Below are 24,514 nucleotides of genomic sequence, written 5' to 3'. Positions count from 1 at the left end.
CAACCCGAGTAGAATGGAATGGATTGGAATGGAATGGAAGGGAATGGAATGGAATGGAATCGAATGGAATCGAATGGAATCGAAGTGAATGGAATGGAATGGAATGGAATCAACCCGAGTAGAACGGAATGGAATGGAATGGAATGGAATGGAACGGAATGGAATGGAATGGAATTCAATGGAATTTAATGGAATGGAATGGAATGGAATGGAATGGAATGGAATGGAATGGAATCAACACGAGTAGAATGGAGTGGATTGGAATGGAATGGAATATAATGTAATGGAATGGAATGGAATCGAAGGGAATCGAATGGAATCGAATGGAATGGAATGGAATGGAATGGAATGGAATGGAATGGAATGGAATCAACCCGAGTAGAACGGAATGGAATGGAATGGAATGGAATGGAATGGAATGGAATGGAATTCAATGGAATGGAATGGAATGGAATGGAATGGAATGGAATTGAATGGAATCAACCCGAGTAGAACGGAATGGAGTGGAATGAAATGGAATGGAATGGAATGGAATGGAATGGAATGGAATGGAATGGAATGGAGTGGAGTGGAGTGGAATGGAATGGAATGGAATGGAATGGAATAGAATTCAATGGAATAGAATGGAATGGAATGGAATGGAATGGAATGGAATAAACTCGAGTAGAAAGGAATGGAATGGAATGGAATGGAATGGAATGGAATGGAATGCAATGAAATGGGATGGAATGGAATGGAATCGAATGGAATGGACTGGAATGGAATGGAATGGAATGGAATGGAATGGAATGGAATGGAATGGAATGAACCCTAGTAGAACGGAATGGAATGGAATGGAATGGAATGGAATGGAATGGAATGGAATGGAATTAAATGGAATGGAATCAACCCGAGTAGAATGGAATGGATTGGAATGGAATGGAATGGAATGGAATCTAATGGAATGGAATGGAATCGGATGGAATGGAAAGGAATGGAATGGACACGAGTAGAACTGAATGGAACGGAATGGAATGGAATGGAATGGAATGGAATGGAATGGAATGGAATGGAATGAACCCGAGTAGAACGGAATGGAATGGAATGGAATGGAATGGAATTTAATGGAATGGAATGGAAAGGAATGGAAAGGAATGGAATCAACCCGAGTAGAATGGAATGGATAGGAATGGAATGGAATGGAATGGAATGTAATTCAATAGAATAGAATGGAAGGGAATGGAAAGGAATGGAATGGAATGGAATGGAATGGAATGGAATGGAATGGAATCAAATGGAATCGACTGGAATCGAATGGAATGGAGTGGAATAGAATGGAATCAACCCGAATAGAACGGAACGGAACGGAACGGAACGGAACGGAACGGAATGGAATGGAGTGAAATGCAATGGAATCAAATGGAATCGAATGGAATAGAATGGAATGGAATGGAAGGGAATGGAATGCAATGGAATGAATGGAATGGAATGGAATCAACCCGAGTAGAATGGAATGGACTGGAATGGAATGGAATGGAATGGAATGGAATGGAATCGAATCGAATGGAATGGAATGGAATGGAATGGAATCAACACGAGTACAACGGAATGGAATGGAATGGAATGGAATGGAATGGAATGGAATGGAATGGAATGGAATGGAATGGAATGGAATCAACCCGAGTAGAACGGAATGGAATGGAATGGAATGGAATGAAATGGAATGGAATGGAATTCAATGGAATGGAATTCAATGGAATAGAATGGAATGGAATGGAATGGAATGGAATTTAATGAACCCGAGTAGAACGGAATGGAATGGAATGGAATTGAATGGAATGGAATGGAATGGAATGGAATGGAATCGAATGGAATGGAATGGAATGGAATGGAATGGAATCGAATCGAATGGAATCGAATGGAATGGAATGGAATGCAATGGAATGGAATGGAATGGAATGCAATGGAATGGAATGGAATGGAATCAACCCGAGTAGATTGGAATGGATTGGAATGGAATGGAATGGAATGGAATGGAATTCAATGGAAAAAATGAAATGGAATGGAATGGAATGGAATGGAATGGAATGGAATCTAATGGAATCGAATGGAATCGAATGGAAAGGAGTGGAATAGAATGGAATCAACCAGAGTAGAATGGAATGGAATGGAACGGAACGGAACGGAACGGAACGGAATGGAACGGAATGGAATGGAGTGAAATGGAATGGATTCGAATGGAATCGAACGGAACCGAATGGAATGGAAGGAAGGGAACGGAATGGAATGGAATGGAATGGAATGGAATGTAATCAACCCGAGTAGAATGGAATGGATTGGAATGGAATGGAATGGAATGGAATCGAATGGAATGGAATGGAATTCAATAGAATAGAATGGAATGGAATGGAATGGAATGGAATGGAATGGAATGGAATGGAATGGAATCGAATGGAATCGAATGGAATCGAATGGAATGGAGTGGAATAGAATGGAATCAACCCGAATAGAACGGAACGGAACGGAACGGAACGGAACGGAATGGAATGGAGTGAAATGGAATGGAATCGAAAGGAATCGAAAGGAACCGAATGGAATGGAATGGAAGGGAATGGAATGGAATTGAATGGAATGGAATGGAATGGAATCAACCCGAGTAGAATGGAATGGATTGGAATGGAAAGGAATGGAATCGAATGCAATGCAATGGAATGGAATGGAATGGAATGGAATGGAATGGAATGGACCCGAGTAGAACGGAATGGAATGGATTGGAATGGAATGGAATGGAATGGAATGAACCCGAATAGAACGGAATGGAATGGAATGGAATGGAATGGAATGGAATGGAATGGAATGGAATGGAATGGAATCGAAAGGAATGGAATGGAATGGAATGGAATGGAATGGAATGGAATGGAATGGAATTTAATCGAATGGATTCGTATGGAATGGAATGGAACGGAATGGAAACGAATGGAACGGAAAGGAATGGAATGGAATGGAATGGAATGGAATGGAATCGAATGGAATGGAATGGAATCGAATGGATTGGAATGGAATGGAATGGAATGGAGTGGAATGGAATGGAATGCAATGGAATGGAATGGAATCAACCCGGGTAGAATAGAATGGATTGGAATGGAAAGGAATGGAATGGAATGGAATTCAATGAATTGAATGAAATGGAATGGAATGGAATGGAATGGAATGGAATGGAATCAACCCGAGTAGAATGGAATGGATTGGAATGGAATGGAATATAATGTAATGGAATGGAATGGAATCGAAGGGAATCGAATGGAATCGAATGGAATGGAATGGAATGGAATGGAATGGAATGGAATGGAATGGAATCAACCCGAGTAGAACGGAATGGAATGGAATGGAATGGAATGGAATGGAATGGAATGGAATGGAATGGAATTCAATGGAATGGAATGGAATGGAATGGAATGGAATGGAATGGAATGGAATGGAATCAACCCGAGTAGAACGGAATGGAGTGGAATGAAATGGAATGGAATGGAATGGAATGGAATGGAATGGAATGGAGTGGAGTGGAATGGAATGGATTGGAATGGAATGGAATGGAATGGAATGAACCCGAATAGAACGGAATGGAATGGAATGGAATGGAATGGAATGGAATGGAATGGAATGGAATGGAATCGAAAGGAATGGAATGGAATGGAATGGAATGGAATGGAATGGAATGGAATGGAATTTAATCGAATGGATTCGTATGGAATGGAATGGAACGGAATGGAAACGAATGGAACGGAAAGGAATGGAATGGAATGGAATGGAATGGAATGGAATCGAATGGAATGGAATGGAATCGAATGGATTGGAATGGAATGGAATGGAATGGAGTGGAATGGAATGGAATGCAATGGAATGGAATGGAATCAACCCGGGTAGAATGGAATGGATTGGAATGGAAAGGAATGGAATGGAATGGAATTCAATGAATTGAATGAAATGGAATGGAATGGAATGGAATGGAATGGAATGGAATCAACCCGAGTAGAATGGAATGGATTGGAATGGAATGGAATATAATGTAATGGAATGGAATGGAATCGAAGGGAATCGAATGGAATCGAATGGAATGGAATGGAATGGAATGGAATGGAATGGAATGGAATGGAATGGAATCAACCCGAGTAGAACGGAATGGAATGGAATGGAATGGAATGGAATGGAATGGAATGGAATGGAATGGAATTCAATGGAATGGAATGGAATGGAATGGAATGGAATGGAATGGAATGGAATGGAATGGAATGGAATCAACCCGAGTAGAACGGAATGGAGTGGAATGAAATGGAATGGAATGGAATGGAATGGAATGGAATGGAATGGAGTGGAGTGGAGTGGAATGGAATGGAATGGAATGGAATGGAATGGAATCAACCCGAGTAGAACGGAATGGAATGGAATGGAAAGGAATGGAATGGAATGGAATGGAATGGAATGGAATGGAATGGAATGGAATGGAATGGAATGGAATCGAATGGAATGGAATGGAATGGAATGGAATGGAATGGAATGGAATGGAATGGAATGGAATGGAATCGAATGGAATGGAACGGAATGGAATGGAATGGAATGGAATGGAATGGAATCGAATGGAATGGAATTGAATGGAATAGAATGGAATGCAATGAAATGGAATGGAATCAACCCGAGTAGAATTGAATGGATTGTAATGGAATGGAATGGAATGGAGTGGAATGGAATGGAATGGAATGGAATGGAATCAACCCGAGTAGAAGGGAATGGAATGGAATGGAATGGAATGGAATGGAATGGAATGGAATGGAATGGAATGGAATTCAATGGAATATAATGGAATGGGATGGAATGGAATGGAATGGAATGGAATGGAATGGAATGGAATGGAATGGAATCAACCCGAGTAGAACGGAATGGAAAGGAATGGAAAGGAATGGAATGGAATGGAATGGAATGGAATGGAATGCAATGGAATGTAATCGAATGGAATCGAATGGAATGGAATGGAATGGAATGGAATGGAATGGAATGGAATGGAATGGAATGGAGTGGAGTGGAGTGGAATGGAATGGAATGGAATGGAATGGAATAGAATTCAATGGAATAGAATGGAATGGAATGGAATGGAATGGAATGGAATAAACTCGAGTAGAAAGGAATGGAATGGAATGGAATGGAATGGAATGGAATGGAATGCAATGAAATGGGATGGAATGGAATGGAATCGAATGGAATGGACTGGAATGGAATGGAATGGAATGGAATGGAATGGAATGGAATGGAATGGAATGAACCCTAGTAGAACGGAATGGAATGGAATGGAATGGAATGGAATGGAATGGAATGGAATTAAATGGAATGGAATCAACCCGAGTAGAATGGAATGGATTGGAATGGAATGGAATGGAATGGAATCTAATGGAATGGAATGGAATCGGATGGAATGGAAAGGAATGGAATGGACGCGAGTAGAACGGAATGGAACGGAATGGAATGGAATGGAATGGAATGGAATGGAATGGAATGGAATGGAATGGAATGGACCCGAGTAGAACGGAATGGAATGGAATGGAATGGAATGGAATTTAATGGAATGGAATGGAAAGGAATGGAAAGGAATGGAATCAACCCGAGTAGAATGGAATGGATAGGAATGGAATGGAATGGAATGGAATGTAATTCAATAGAATAGAATGGAAGGGAATGGAAAGGAATGGAATGGAATGGAATGGAATGGAATGGAATGGAATGGAATGGAATCGAATGGAATCGACTGGAATCGAATGGAATGGAGTGGAATAGAATGGAATCAACCCGAATAGAACGGAACGGAACGGAACGGAACGGAACGGAATGGAATGGAATGGAGTGAAATGCAATGGAATCAAATGGAATCGAATGGAATAGAATGGAATGGAATGGAAGGGAATGGAATGCAATGGAATGAATGGAATGGAATGGAATCAACCCGAGTAGAATGGAATGGACTGGAATGGAATGGAATGGAATGGAATGGAATGGAATCGAATCGAATGGAATGGAATGGAATGGAATGGAATCAACACGAGTACAACGGAATGGAATGGAATGGAATGGAATGGAATGGAATGGAATGGAATGGAATGGAATGGAATGGAATGGAATGGAATGGAATCAACCCGAGTAGAACGGAATGGAATGGAATGGAATGGAATGAAATGGAATGGAATGGAATTCAATGGAATGGAATTCAATGGAATAGAATGGAATGGAATGGAATGGAATGGAATTTAATGAACCCGAGTAGAACGGAATGGAATGGAATGGAATTGAATGGAATGGAATGGAATGGAATGGAATGGAATCGAATGGAATGGAATGGAATGGAATGGAATGGAATCGAATCGAATGGAATCGAATGGAATGGAATGGAATGCAATGGAATGGAATGGAATGGAATGCAATGGAATGGAATGGAATGGAATTAACCCGAGTAGATTGGAATGGATTGGAATGGAATGAAATGGAATGGAATGGAATTCAATGGAAAAAATGAAATGGAATGGAATGGAATGGAATGGAATGGAATGGAATCGAATGGAATCGAATGGAATCGAATGGAAAGGAGTGGAATAGAATGGAATCAACCCGAGTAGAATGGAATGGAATGGAACGGAACGGAACGGAACGGAACGGAACGGAACGGAATGGAATGGAGTGAAATGGAATGGATTCGAATGGAATCGAACGGAACCGAATGGAATGGAAGGAAGGGAACGGAATGGAATGGAATGGAATGGAATCGAATGGAATCGAATGGAATCGAATGGAATGGAGTGGAATAGAATGGAATCAACCCGAATAGAACGGAACGGAACGGAACGGAACGGAACGGAATGGAATGGAGTGAAATGGAATGGAATCGAAAGGAATCGAAAGGAACCGAATGGAATGGAATGGAATGGAATGGAATGGAATTGACTGGAATGGAATGGAATGGAATCAACCCGAGTAGAATGGAATGGATTGGAATGGAAAGGAATGGAATCGAATGCAATGCAATGGAATGGAATGGAATGGAATGGAATGGAATGGAATGGAATGGACCCGAGTAGAACGGAATGGAATGGATTGGAATGGAATGGAATGGAATGGAATGAACCCGAATAGAACGGAATGGAATGGAATGGAATGGAATGGAATGGAATGGAATGGAATGGAATGGAATCGAAAGGAATGGAATGGAATGGAATGGAATGGAATGGAATGGAATGGAATTTAATCGAATGGATTCGAATGGAATGGAATGGAACGGAATGGAAACGAATGGAACGGAAAGGAATGGAATGGAATGGAATGGAATGGAATGGAATCGAATGGAATGGAATGGAATCGAATGGATTGGAATGGAATGGAATGGAATGGAGTGGAATGGAATGGAATGCAATGGAATGGAATGGAATCAACCCGGGTAGAATGGAATGGATTGGAATGGAAAGGAATGGAATGGAATGGAATTCAATGAATTGAATGAAATGGAATGGAATGGAATGGAATGGAATGGAATGGAATCAACCCGAGTAGAATGGAATGGATTGGAATGGAATGGAATATAATGTAATGGAATGGAATGGAATCGAAGGGAATCGAATGGAATCGAATGGAATGGAATGGAATGGAATGGAATGGAATGGAATGGAATGGAATGGAATCAACCCGAGTAGAACGGAATGGAATGGAATGGAATGGAATGGAATGGAATGGAATGGAATGGAATGGAATTCAATGGAATGGAATGGAATGGAATGGAATGGAATGGAATGGAATGGAATGGAATCAACCCGAGTAGAACGGAATGGAGTGGAATGAAATGGAATGGAATGGAATGGAATGGAATGGAATGGAATGGAGTGGAGTGGAATGGAATGGATTGGAATGGAATGGAATGGAATGGAATGAACCCGAATAGAACGGAATGGAATGGAATGGAATGGAATGGAATGGAATGGAATGGAATGGAATGGAATCGAAAGGAATGGAATGGAATGGAATGGAATGGAATGGAATGGAATGGAATGGAATGGAATTTAATCGAATGGATTCGTATGGAATGGAATGGAACGGAATGGAAACGAATGGAACGGAAAGGAATGGAATGGAATGGAATGGAATGGAATGGAATCGAATGGAATGGAATGGAATCGAATGGATTGGAATGGAATGGAATGGAATGGAGTGGAATGGAATGGAATGCAATGGAATGGAATGGAATCAACCCGGGTAGAATGGAATGGATTGGAATGGAAAGGAATGGAATGGAATGGAATTCAATGAATTGAATGAAATGGAATGGAATGGAATGGAATGGAATGGAATGGAATCAACCCGAGTAGAATGGAATGGATTGGAATGGAATGGAATATAATGTAATGGAATGGAATGGAATCGAAGGGAATCGAATGGAATCGAATGGAATGGAATGGAATGGAATGGAATGGAATGGAATGGAATCAACCCGAGTAGAACGGAATGGAATGGAATGGAATGGAATGGAATGGAATGGAATGGAATGGAATGGAATTCAATGGAATGGAATGGAATGGAATGGAATGGAATGGAATGGAATGGAATGGAATGGAATCAACCCGAGTAGAACGGAATGGAGTGGAATGAAATGGAATGGAATGGAATGGAATGGAATGGAATGGAATGGAGTGGAGTGGAGTGGAATGGAATGGAATGGAATGGAATGGAATGGAATCAACCCGAGTAGAACGGAATGGAATGGAATGGAAAGGAATGGAATGGAATGGAATGGAATGGAATGGAATGGAATGGAATGGAATGGAATGGAATGGAATCGAATGGAATGGAATGGAATGGAATGGAATGGAATGGAATGGAATGGAATGGAATGGAATCGAATGGAATGGAACGGAATGGAATGGAATGGAATGGAATGGAATGGAATCGAATGGAATGGAATTGAATGGAATAGAATGGAATGCAATGAAATGGAATGGAATCAACCCGAGTAGAATTGAATGGATTGTAATGGAATGGAATGGAATGGAGTGGAATGGAATGGAATGGAATGGAATGGAATCAACCCGAGTAGAACGGAATGGAATGGAATGGAATGGAATGGAATGGAATGGAATGGAATGGAATGGAATGGAATTCAATGGAATATAATGGAATGGGATGGAATGGAATGGAATGGAATGGAATGGAATGGAATGGAATGGAATGGAATGGAATCAACCCGAGTAGAACGGAATGGAAAGGAATGGAAAGGAATGGAATGGAATGGAATGGAATGGAATGGAATGCAATGGAATGTAATCGAATGGAATCGAATGGAATGGAATGGAATGGAATGGAATGGAATGGAATGGAATGGAATGGAATGGAGTGGAGTGGAGTGGAATGGAATGGAATGGAATGGAATGGAATAGAATTCAATGGAATAGAATGGAATGGAATGGAATGGAATGGAATGGAATAAACTCGAGTAGAAAGGAATGGAATGGAATGGAATGGAATGGAATGGAATGGAATGCAATGAAATGGGATGGAATGGAATGGAATCGAATGGAATGGACTGGAATGGAATGGAATGGAATGGAATGGAATGGAATGGAATGGAATGGAATGAACCCTAGTAGAACGGAATGGAATGGAATGGAATGGAATGGAATGGAATGGAATGGAATTAAATGGAATGGAATCAACCCGAGTAGAATGGAATGGATTGGAATGGAATGGAATGGAATGGAATCTAATGGAATGGAATGGAATCGGATGGAATGGAAAGGAATGGAATGGACGCGAGTAGAACGGAATGGAACGGAATGGAATGGAATGGAATGGAATGGAATGGAATGGAATGGAATGGAATGGAATGGACCCGAGTAGAACGGAATGGAATGGAATGGAATGGAATGGAATTTAATGGAATGGAATGGAAAGGAATGGAAAGGAATGGAATCAACCCGAGTAGAATGGAATGGATAGGAATGGAATGGAATGGAATGGAATGTAATTCAATAGAATAGAATGGAAGGGAATGGAAAGGAATGGAATGGAATGGAATGGAATGGAATGGAATGGAATGGAATGGAATCGAATGGAATCGACTGGAATCGAATGGAATGGAGTGGAATAGAATGGAATCAACCCGAATAGAACGGAACGGAACGGAACGGAACGGAACGGAATGGAATGGAATGGAGTGAAATGCAATGGAATCAAATGGAATCGAATGGAATAGAATGGAATGGAATGGAAGGGAATGGAATGCAATGGAATGAATGGAATGGAATGGAATCAACCCGAGTAGAATGGAATGGACTGGAATGGAATGGAATGGAATGGAATGGAATGGAATCGAATCGAATGGAATGGAATGGAATGGAATGGAATCAACACGAGTACAACGGAATGGAATGGAATGGAATGGAATGGAATGGAATGGAATGGAATGGAATGGAATGGAATGGAATGGAATGGAATCAACCCGAGTAGAACGGAATGGAATGGAATGGAATGGAATGAAATGGAATGGAATGGAATTCAATGGAATGGAATTCAATGGAATAGAATGGAATGGAATGGAATGGAATGGAATTTAATGAACCCGAGTAGAACGGAATGGAATGGAATGGAATTGAATGGAATGGAATGGAATGGAATGGAATGGAATGGAATGGAATGGAATGGAATGGAATGGAATGGAATCGAATCGAATGGAATCGAATGGAATGGAATGGAATGCAATGGAATGGAATGGAATGGAATGCAATGGAATGGAATGGAATGGAATTAACCCGAGTAGATTGGAATGGATTGGAATGGAATGAAATGGAATGGAATGGAATTCAATGGAAAAAATGAAATGGAATGGAATGGAATGGAATGGAATGGAATGGAATCGAATGGAATCGAATGGAATCGAATGGAAAGGAGTGGAATAGAATGGAATCAACCCGAGTAGAATGGAATGGAATGGAACGGAACGGAACGGAACGGAACGGAACGGAACGGAATGGAATGGAGTGAAATGGAATGGATTCGAATGGAATCGAACGGAACCGAATGGAATGGAAGGAAGGGAACGGAATGGAATGGAATGGAATGGAATCGAATGGAATCGAATGGAATCGAATGGAATGGAGTGGAATAGAATGGAATCAACCCGAATAGAACGGAACGGAACGGAACGGAACGGAACGGAATGGAATGGAGTGAAATGGAATGGAATCGAAAGGAATCGAAAGGAACCGAATGGAATGGAATGGAATGGAATGGAATGGAATTGACTGGAATGGAATGGAATGGAATCAACCCGAGTAGAATGGAATGGATTGGAATGGAAAGGAATGGAATCGAATGCAATGCAATGGAATGGAATGGAATGGAATGGAATGGAATGGAATGGAATGGACCCGAGTAGAACGGAATGGAATGGATTGGAATGGAATGGAATGGAATGGAATGAACCCGAATAGAACGGAATGGAATGGAATGGAATGGAATGGAATGGAATGGAATGGAATGGAATGGAATCGAAAGGAATGGAATGGAATGGAATGGAATGGAATGGAATGGAATGGAATTTAATCGAATGGATTCGAATGGAATGGAATGGAACGGAATGGAAACGAATGGAACGGAAAGGAATGGAATGGAATGGAATGGAATGGAATGGAATGGAATCGAATGGAATGGAATGGAATCGAATGGATTGGAATGGAATGGAATGGAATGGAGTGGAATGGAATGGAATGCAATGGAATGGAATGGAATCAACCCGGGTAGAATGGAATGGATTGGAATGGAAAGGAATGGAATGGAATGGAATTCAATGAATTGAATGAAATGGAATGGAATGGAATGGAATGGAATGGAATGGAATCAACCCGAGTAGAATGGAATGGATTGGAATGGAATGGAATATAATGTAATGGAATGGAATGGAATCGAAGGGAATCGAATGGAATCGAATGGAATGGAATGGAATGGAATGGAATGGAATGGAATGGAATGGAATGGAATGGAATCAACCCGAGTAGAATGGAATGGAATGGAATGGAATGGAATGGAATGGAATGGAATGGAATGGAATGGAATGGAATGGAATGGAATGGAATGGAATGGAATGGAATGGAATCAACCCGAGTAGAACGGAATGGAGTGGAATGAAATGGAATGGAATGGAATGGAATGGAATGGAATGGAATGGAGTGGAGTGGAGTGGAATGGAATGGAATGGAATGGAATGGAATGGAATCAACCCGAGTAGAACGGAATGGAATGGAATGGAAAGGAATGGAATGGAATGGAATGGAATGGAATGGAATGGAATGGAATCGAATGGAATGGAATGGAATGGAATGGAATGGAATGGAATGGAATGGAATGGAATGGAATGGAATGGAATCGAATGGAATGGAACGGAATGGAATGGAATGGAATGGAATGGAATGGAATCGAATGGAATGGAATTGAATGGAATAGAATGGAATGCAATGAAATGGAATGGAATCAACCCGAGTAGAATGGAATGGATTGTAATGGAATGGAATGGAATCAACCCGAGTAGAACGGAATGGAAAGGAATGGAAAGGAATGGAATGGAATGGAATGGAATGGAATGGAATGCAATGGAATGTAATCGAATGGAATGGAATGGAATGGAATGGAATGGAATGGAATGGAATCGAATGGAATGGATTGTAATGGAATGGAATGGAATGGAATGGAATCGAATGGAATGGAATGGAATGGAATGGAAAGGAATGGAATGGAATGGAATGGAATGGAATGGAATGGAATGGAATCAACCCGATTAGAACGGAATGGAATGGAATGGAATGGAATGGAAAGGAATGGAATGGAATGGAATGGAATGGAATTCAATGGAATGGAAGGGAATGGAATGGAATTGAAGGGAATAGAATCAACCCGAGTAGAACGGAATGGAATGGAATGGAATGGAATGGAATGGAATGGAATTCAATGGAATAGAATGGAATGGAATGGAATGGAATGGAATCAACCCGAGTAGAATGGAATGGATTGGAATGGAATGGAATGGAATGGAATGGAATGGAATGGAAAGGAATGGAATCAACCCGAGTAGAACGGAATGGAATGGAATGGAATGGAATGGAATTCAAAGAAATGGAATGGAATGGAATGGAATGGAGTGGAATCAACCCGAGTAGAAAAGAATGGAATGGAACGGAACGGAATGGAACGGAACGGAAAGGAATGGAATGGAGTGAAATGGAATGGAATCGAATGGAATCGAATGGAACCGAATGGAATGGAATGGAAGGGAATGGAATGGAATGGAATGGAATCAACCCGAGTAGAATGGAATGGATTGGAATGGAATGGAATGGAATGGAATCGAATGGAATCGAATGGAATCGAATTGAATGGAATGGAATGGAATGGAATCAACCCGAGTAGAACGGAATGGAATGGAATGGAATGGAATGGAATGGAATGGAATGGAACGGAATGGAATGGAATGGAATTCAATGGAATTTAATGGAATGGAATGGAATGGAATGGAATGGAATGGAATGGAATGGAATGGAATCAACCCGAGTAGAATGGAATGGATAGGAATGGAATAGAATATAATGTAATGGAATGGAATGGAATCGAAGGGAATCAAATGGAATCGAATGGAATGGAATGGAATGGAATGGAATGGAATGGAATGGAATGGAATCAACCCGAGTAGAACGGAATGGAATGGAATGGAATGGAATGGAATGGAATCGAATGGAATGGAATTGAATGGAATAGAATGGAATGCAATGAAATGGAATGGAATCAACCCGAGTAGAATTGAATGGATTGTAATGGAATGGAATGGAATGGAGTGGAATGGAATGGAATGGAATGGAATGGAATCAACCCGAGTAGAACGGAATGGAATGGAATGGAATGGAATGGAATGGAATGGAATGGAATGGAATGGAATGGAATGGAATTCAATGGAATATAATGGAATGGGATGGAATGGAATGGAATGGAATGGAATGGAATGGAATGGAATGGAATCAACCCGAGTAGAACGGAATGGAAAGGAATGGAAAGGAATGGAATGGAATGGAATGGAATGGAATGGAATGCAATGGAATGTAATCGAATGGAATCGAATGGAATGGAATGGAATGGAATGGAATGGAATGGAATGGAATGGAGTGGAGTGGAGTGGAATGGAATGGAATGGAATGGAATGGAATAGAATTCAATGGAATAGAATGGAATGGAATGGAATGGAATGGAATGGAATAAACTCGAGTAGAAAGGAATGGAATGGAATGGAATGGAATGGAATGGAATGGAATGCAATGAAATGGGATGGAATGGAATGGAATCGAATGTAATGGACTGGAATGGAATGGAATGGAATGGAATGGAATGGAATGGAATGGAATGGAATGAACCCTAGTAGAACGGAATGGAATGGAATGGAATGGAATGGAATGGAATGGAATGGAATTAAATGGAATGGAATCAACCCGAGTAGAATGGAATGGATTGGAATGGAATGGAATGGAATGGAATCTAATGGAATGGAATGGAATCGGATGGAATGGAAAGGAATGGAATGGACGCGAGTAGAACGGAATGGAACGGAATGGAATGGAATGGAATGGAATGGAATGGAATGGAATGGAATGGACCCGAGTAGAACGGAATGGAATGGAATGGAATGGAATGGAATTTAATGGAATGGAATGGAAAGGAATGGAAAGGAATGGAATCAACCCGAGTAGAATGGAATGGATAGGAATGGAATGGAATGGAATGGAATGTAATTCAATAGAATAGAATGGAAGGGAATGGAAAGGAATGGAATGGAATGGAATGGAATGGAATGGAATGGAATGGAATGGAATAGAATGGAATCGACTGGAATCGAATGGAATGGAGTGGAATAGAATGGAATCAACCCGAATAGAACGGAACGGAACGGAACGGAACGGAACGGAACGGAATGGAATGGAGTGAAATGCAATGGAATCAAATGGAATCGAATGGAATAGAATGGAATGGAATGGAAGGGAATGGAATGCAATGGAATGAATGGAATGGAATGGAATCAACCCGAGTAGAATGGAATGGACTGGAATGGAATGGAATGGAATGGAATGGAATGGAATCGAATCGAATGGAATGGAATGGAATGGAATGGAATCAACACGAGTACAACGGAATGGAATGGAATGGAATGGAATGGAATGGAATGGAATGGAATGGAATGGAATGGAATGGAATGGAATGGAATGGAATGGAATCAACCCGAGTAGAACGGAATGGAATGGAATGGAATGGAATGAAATGGAATGGAATGGAATTCAATGGAATGGAATTCAATGGAATAGAATGGAATGGAATGGAATGGAATGGAATTTAATGAACCCGAGTAGAACGGAATGGAATGGAATGGAATTGAATGGAATGGAATGGAATGGAATGGAATGGAATCGAATGGAATGGAATGGAATGGAATGGAATGGAATCGAATCGAATGGAATCGAATGGAATGGAATGGAATGCAATGGAATGGAATGGAATGGAATGCAATGGAATGGAATGGAATGGAATCAACCCGAGTAGATTGGAATGGATTGGAATGGAATGAAATGGAATGGAATGGAATTCAATGGAAAAAATGAAATGGAATGGAATGGAATGGAATGGAATGGAATGGAATCGAATGGAATCGAATGGAATCGAATGGAAAGGAGTGGAATAGAATGGAATCAACCCGAGTAGAATGGAATGGAATGGAACGGAACGGAACGGAACGGAACGGAACGGAACGGAATGGAATGGAGTGAAATGGAATGGATTCGAATGGAATCGAACGGAACCGAATGGAATGGAAGGAAGGGAACGGAATGGAATGGAATGGAATGGAATCGAATGGAATCGAATGGAATCGAATGGAATGGAGTGGAATAGAATGGAATCAACCCGAATAGAACGGAACGGAACGGAACGGAACGGAACGGAATGGAATGGAGTGAAATGGAATGGAATCGAAAGGAATCGAAAGGAACCGAATGGAATGGAATGGAATGGAATGGAATGGAATTGACTGGAATGGAATGGAATGGAATCAACCCGAGTAGAATGGAATGGATTGGAATGGAAAGGAATGGAATCGAATGCAATGCAATGGAATGGAATGGAATGGAATGGAATGGAATGGAATGGAATGGACCCGAGTAGAACGGAATGGAATGGATTGGAATGGAATGGAATGGAATGGAATGAACCCGAATAGAACGGAATGGAATGGAATGGAATGGAATGGAATGGAATGGAATGGAATGGAATGGAATGGAATCGAAAGGAATGGAATGGAATGGAATGGAATGGAATGGAATGGAATGGAATGGAATTTAATCGAATGGATTCGAATGGAATGGAATGGAACGGAATGGAAACGAATGGAACGGAAAGGAATGGAATGGAATGGAATGGAATGGAATGGAATGGAATCGAATGGAATGGAATGGAATCGAATGGATTGGAATGGAATGGAATGGAATGGAGTGGAATGGAATGGAATGCAATGGAATGGAATGGAATCAACCCGGGTAGAATGGAATGGATTGGAATGGAAAGGAATGGAATGGAATGGAATTCAATGAATTGAATGAAATGGAATGGAATGGAATGGAATGGAATGGAATGGAATCAACCCGAGTAGAATGGAATGGACTGGAATGGAATGGAATATAATGTAATGGAATGGAATGGAATCGAAGGGAATCGAATGGAATCGAATGGAATGGAATGGAATGGAATGGAATGGAATGGAATGGAATGGAATGGAATCAACCCGAGTAGAACGGAATGGAATGGAATGGAATGGAATGGAATGGAATGGAATGGAATGGAATGGAATGGAATGGAATGGAATGGAATGGAATGGAATCAACCCGAGTAGAACGGAATGGAGTGGAATGAAATGGAATGGAATGGAATGGAATGGAATGGAATGGAATGGAGTGGAGTGGAGTGGAATGGAATGGAATGGAATGGAATGGAATGGAATCAACCCGAGTAGAACGGAATGGAATGGAATGGAAAGGAATGGAATGGAATGGAATGGAATGGAATGGAAAGGAATGGAATGGAATCGAATGGAATGGAATGGAATGGAATGGAATGGAATGGAATGGAATGGAATGGAATGGAATGGAATGGAATCGAATGGAATGGAACGGAATGGAATGGAATGGAATGGAATGGAATGGAATCGAATGGAATGGAATTGAATGGAATAGAATGGAATGCAATGAAATGGAATGGAATCAACCCGAGTAGAATGGAATGGATTGTAATGGAATGGAATGGAATGGAGTGGAATGGAATGGAATGGAATGGAATGGAATCAACCCGAGTAGAACGGAATGGAATGGAATGGAATGGAATAGAATGGAATGGAATGGAATGGAATGGAATGGAATGGAATGGAATTCAATGGAATATAATGGAATGGGGTGGAATGGAATGGAATGGAATGGAATGGAATGGAATGGAATGGAATCAACCCGAGTAGAACGGAATGGAAAGGAATGGAAAGGAATGGAATGGAATGGAATGGAATGGAATGGAATGCAATGGAATGTAATCGAATGGAATGGAATGGAATGGAATGGAATGGAATGGAATGGAATCGAATGGAATGGATTGTAATGGAATGGAATGGAATGGAATGGAATCGAATGGAATGGAATGGAATGGAATGGAAAGGAATGGAATGGAATGGAATGGAATGGAATGGAATGGAATGGAATCAACCCGATTAGAACGGAATGGAATGGAATGGAATGGAATGGAAAGGAATGGAATGGAATGGAATGGAATGGAATTCAATGGAATGGAAGGGAATGGAATGGAATTGAAGGGAATAGAATCAACCCGAGTAGAACGGAATGGAATGGAATGGAATGGAATGGAATGGAATGGAATTCAATGGAATAGAATGGAATGGAATGGAATGGAATGGAATCAACCCGAGTAGAATGGAATGGATTGGAATGGAATGGAATGGAATGGAATGGAATGGAATGGAAAGGAATGGAATCAACCCGAGTAGAACGGAATGGAATGGAATGGAATGGAATGGAATTCAAAGAAATGGAATGGAATGGAATGGAATGGAGTGGAATCAACCCGAGTAGAAAAGAATGGAATGGAACGGAACGGAATGGAACGGAACGGAAAGGAATGGAATGGAGTGAAATGGAATGGAATCGAATGGAATCGAATGGAACCGAATGGAATGGAATGGAAGGGAATGGAATGGAATGGAATGGAATCAACCCGAGTAGAATGGAATGGATTGGAATGGAATGGAATGGAATGGAATCGAATGGAATCGAATGGAATCGAATTGAATGGAATGGAATGGAATGGAATCAACCCGAGTAGAACGGAATGGAATGGAATGGAATGGAATGGAATGGAATGGAATGGAACGGAATGGAATGGAATGGAATTCAATGGAATTTAATGGAATGGAATGGAATGGAATGGAATGGAATGGAATGGAATGGAATGGAATCAACCCGAGTAGAATGGAATGGATAGGAATGGAATGGAATATAATGTAATGGAATGGAATGGAATCGAAGGGAATCGAATGGAATCGAATGGAATGGAATGGAATGGAATGGAATGGAATGGAATGGAATGGAATCAACCCGAGTAGAACGGAATGGAATGGAATGGAATGGAATGGAATGGAATGGAATGGAATTCAATGGAATGGAATGGAATGGAATGGAATGGAATGGAATGGAATGGAATGGAATCAACCCGAGTAGAACGGAATGGAGTGGAATGAAATGGAATGGAATGGAATGGAATGGAATGGAAGGGAATGGAACGGAATGGAGTGGAGTGGAGTGGAATGGAATGGAATGGAATGGAATGGAATAGAATTCAATGGAATAGAATGGAATGGAATGGAATGGAATGGAATGGAATCAACTCGAGTAGAAAGGAATGGAATGGAATGGAATGGAATGGAATGGAATGGAATGGAATGCAATGAAATGGGATGGAATGGAATGGAATCGAATGGAATGGACTGGAATGAAATGGAATGGAATGGAATGGAATGGAATGGAATGGAATGGAATGGAATGGAATGGAATCAACCCGAGTAGAATGGAATGGATTGGAATGGAATGGAATGGAATGGAATCGAATGGAATGGAATGGATTCGAATGGAATGGAAAGGAATGGAATGGACGCGAGTAGAACGGAATGGAATGGAATGGAATGGAATGGAATGGAATGGAATGGAATGGAATGGAATGGAATGAACCCGAGTAGAACGGAATGGAATGGAATGGAATGGAATGGAATTTAATGGAATGGAATGGAAAGGAATGGAAAGGAATGGAATCAACCCGAGTAGAATGGAATGGATAGGAATGGAATGGAATGGAATGGAATGGAATTCAATAGAATAGAATGGAAGGGAATGGAAAGGAATGGAATGGAATGGAATGGAATGGAATAGAATGGAATGGAATGGAATGGAATGGAATCGAATGGAATCGAATGGAATGGAGTGGAATAGAATGGAATCAACCCGAATAGAACGGAACGGAACGGAACGGAACGGAATGGAATGGAGTGAAATGGAATGGAATCAAATGGAATCGAATGGAATAGAATGGAATGGAATGGAAGGGAATGGAATGCAATGGAATGAATGGAATGGAATGGAATCAACCCGAGTAGAATGGAATGGACTGGAATGCAATGGAATGGAATGGAATGGAATGGAATGGAATGGAATGGAATGGAATGGAATGGAATCAACCCGAGTACAACGGAATGGAATGGAATGGAATGGAATGGAATGGAATGGAATGGAATGGAATGGAATGGAATCAACCCGAGTAGAACGGAATGGAATGGAATGGAATGGAATGGAATGGAATGGAACGGAATGGAATGGAATGGAATTCAATGGAATTTAATGGAATGGAATGGAATGGAATGGAATGGAATGGAATGGAATGGAATCAACCCGAGTAGAATGGAATGGATTGGAATGGAATGGAATATAATGTAATGGAATGGAATGGAATCGAAGGGAATCGAAAGGAATCGAATGGAATGGAATGGAATGGAATGGAATGGAATCAACCCGAGTAGAACGGAATGGAATGGAATGGAATGGAATGGAATGGAATGGAATGGAATTCAATGGAATGGAATGGAATGGAATGGAATTCAATGGAATGGAATGGAATGGAATGGAATGGAATGGAATGGAATCAACCCGAGTAGAACGGAATGGAGTGGAATGAAATGGAATGGAATGGAATGCAATGGAATGGAATGGAATGGAATGGAATGGAGTGGAGTGGAGTGGAATGGAATGGAATGGAATGGAATGGAATAGAATTCAATGGAATAGAATGGAATGGAATGGAATGGAATGGAATGGAATGGAATCAACTCGAGTAGAAAGGAATGGAATGGAATGGAATGGAATGGAATGGAATGGAATGGAATGCAATGAAGTGGGATGGAATGGAATGGAATCGAATGGAATGGACTGGAATGAAATGGAATGGAATGGAATGGAATGGAATGGAATGGAATGGAATGGAATGGAATGGAATGGAATGGAATCAACCCGAGTAGAATGGAATGGATTGGAATGGAATGGAATGGAATGGAATCGAATGGAATGGAATGGAATCGAATGGAATGGAAAGGAATGGAATGGACGCGAGTAGAACGGAATGGAATGGAATGGAATGGAATGGAATGGAATGGAATGGAATGGAATGGAATGGAATGAACCCGAGTAGAACGGAATGGAATGGAATGGAATGGAATGGAATTTAATGGAATGGAATGGAAAGGAATGGAAAGGAATGGAATCAACCCGAGTAGAATGGAATGGATAGGAATGGAATGGAATGGAATGGAATGTAATTCAATAGAATAGAATGGAAGGGAATGGAAAGGAATGGAATGGAATGGAATGGAATGGAATAGAATGGAATGGAATGGAATGGAATGGAATGGAATCGAATGGAATCGAATGGAATGGAGTGGAATAGAATGGAATCAACCCGAATAGAACGGAACGGAACGGAACGGAACGGAACGGAATGGAATGGAGTGAAATGGAATGGAATCAAATGGAATCGAATGGAATAGAATGGAATGGAATGGAAGGGAATGGAATGCAATGGAATGAATGGAATGGAATGGAATCAACCCGAGTAGAATGGAATGGACTGGAATGCAATGGAATGGAATGGAATGGAATGGAATGGAATGGAATGGAATGGAATGGAATGGAATGGAATCAACCCGAGTACAACGGAATGGAATGGAATGGAATGGAATGGAATGGAATGGAATGGAATGGAATGGAATGGAATGGAATGGAATGGAATCAACCCGAGTAGAACGGAATGGAATGGAATGGAATGGAATGGAATGGAATGGAATGGAACGGAATGGAATGGAATGGAATTCAATGGAATTTAATGGAATGGAATGGAATGGAATGGAATGGAATGGAATGGAATGGAATCAACCCGAGTAGAATGGAATGGATTGGAATGGAATGGAATATAATGTAATGGAATGGAATGGAATCGAAGGGAATCGAAAGGAATCGAATGGAATGGAATGGAATGGAATGGAATGGAATGGAATGGAATGGAATGGAATGGAATCAACCCGAGTAGAACGGAATGGAATGGAATGGAATGGAATGGAATGGAATGGAATGGAATTCAATGGAATGGAATGGAATGGAATGGAATGGAATGGAATGGAATCAACCCGAGTAGAACGGAATGGAGTGGAATGAAATGGAATGGAATGGAATGCAATGGAATGGAATGGAATGGAATGGAATGGAGTGGAGTGGAGTGGAATGGAATGGAATGGAATGGAATGGAATAGAATTCAATGGAATAGAATGGAATGGAATGGAATGGAATGGAATGGAATGGAATGGAATGGAATGGAATCAACTCGAGTAGAAAGGAATGGAATGGAATGGAATGGAATGGAATGGAATGGAATGGAATGCAATGAAGTGGGATGGAATGGAATGGAATCGAATGGAATGGACTGGAATGAAATGGAATGGAATGGAATGGAATGGAATGGAATGGAATGGAATGGAATGGAATCGAAAGGAATGGAATGGAATCGAATGGAATGGAAAGGAATGGAATGGACGCGAGTAGAACGGAATGGAATGGAATGGAATGGAATGGAATGGAATGGAATGGAATGGAATGGAATGGAATGAACCCGAGTAGAACGGAATGGAATGGAATGGAATGGAATGGAATTTAATGGAATGGAATGGAAAGGAATGGAAAGGAATGGAATCAACCCGAGTAGAATGGAATGGATAGGAATGGAATGGAATGGAATGGAATGTAATTCAATAGAATAGAATGGAAGGGAATGGAAAGGAATGGAATGGAATGGAATGGAATGGAATAGAATGGAATGGAATGGAATGGAAAGGAATCGAATGGAATCGAATGGAATGGAGTGGAATAGAATGGAATCAACCCGAATAGAACGGAACGGAACGGAACTGAACGGAACGGAATGGAATGGAGTGAAATGGAATGGAATCAAATGGAATCGAATGGAATAGAATGGAATGGAATGGAAGGGAATGGAATGCAATGGAATGAATAGAATGGAATGGAATCAACCAGAGTAGAATGGAATGGACTGGAATGCAATGGAATGGAATGGAATGGAATGGAATGGAATGGAATGGAATGGAATGGAATGGAATGGAATGGAATGGAATTCAATGGAATGGAATGGAATGGAATGGAATTCAATGGAATGGAATTCAATGGAATAGAAAGGAATGGAATGGAATGGAATGGAATTTAATGAACCCGAATAGAACGGAATGGAATGGAATGGAATTGAATGGAATGGAATGGAATGGAATGGAATGGAATGGAATCGAATGGAATGGAATGGAATGGAATGGAATGGAATCGAATCGAATGGAATGGAATGGAATGGAATGGAATGGAATGGAATGGAATGGAATGGAATGGAATGGAATGGAATGGAATGGAATGGAATGGAATGGAATCAACCCGAGTAGATTGGAATGGATTGGAATGGAATGAAATGGAATGGAATGGAATTCAATGGAAAAAATGAAATGGAATGGAATGGAATGGAATGGAATGGAATGGAATCGAATGGAATCGAATGGAATCGAATGGAAAGGAGTGGAATCGAATGGAATCAACCCGAGTAGAATGGAATGGAATGGAACGGAACGGAACGGAACGGAACGGAACGGAACGGAATGGAATGGAGTGAAATGAAATGGATTCGAATGGAATCGAACGGAACCGAATGGAATGGAAGGAAGGGAACGGAATGGAATGGAATGGAATGGAATGGAATCAACCCGAGTAGAATGGAATGGATTGGAATGGAATGGAATGGAATGGAATGGAATGGAATGGAATGGAATTCAATAGAATAGAATGGAATGGAATGGAATGGAATGGAATGGAATGGAATGGAATGGAATCGAATGGAATCGAATGGAATCGAATGGAATGGAGTGGAATAGAATGGAATCAACCCGAATAGAACGGAACGGAATGGAACAGAACGGAACGGAATGGAATGGAGTGAAATGGAATGGAATCGAAAGGAATCGAAAGGAACCGAATGGAATGGAATGGAATGGAATGGAATGGAATGGAATGGAATGGAATGGAATGGAATGGAATCGAATGGAATCGAATGGAATGGAGTGGAATGGAATGGAATCAACCCGAATAGAACAGAACGGAACGGAACGGAACGGAACGGAATGGAATGGAGTGAAATGGAATGGAATCAAATGGAATCGAATGGAATAGAATGGAATGGAATGGAAGGGAATGGAATGCAATGGAATGAATGGAATGGAATGGAATCAACCCGAGTAGAATGGAATGGACTGGAATGCAATGGAATGGAATGGAATGGAATCGAATGGAATGGAATGGAATGGAATGGAATGGAATGGAATGGAATGGAATGGAATCAACCCGAGTACAACGGAATGGAATGGAATGGAATGGAATGGAATGGAATGGAATGGAATGGAATGGAATGGAATGGAATGGAATGGAATGGAATCAACCCGAGTAGAACGGAATGGAATGGAATGGAATGGAATGGAATGGAATGGAATGGAATGGAATGGAATGGAATGGAATGGAAAGGAATTCAATGGAATGGAATTCAATGGAATAGAATGGAATGGAATGGAATGGAATGGAATTTAATGAACCCGAGCAGAACGGAATGGAATGGAATGGAATTGAATGGAATGGAATGGAATGGAATGGAATGGAATCGAATGGTATGGAATGGAATGGAATGGAATGGAATCGAATCGAATGGAATCGAATGGAATGGAATGGAATGGAATGGAATGGA

The sequence above is a fragment of the Gorilla gorilla genome, chromosome 15 (genome assembly GCF_029281585.2).
Source record: "Gorilla gorilla gorilla isolate KB3781 chromosome 15, NHGRI_mGorGor1-v2.1_pri, whole genome shotgun sequence".
Classification (NCBI taxonomy): domain Eukaryota; kingdom Metazoa; phylum Chordata; class Mammalia; order Primates; family Hominidae; genus Gorilla; species Gorilla gorilla.
Note: the sequence above shows the minus strand (reverse complement) of the source record.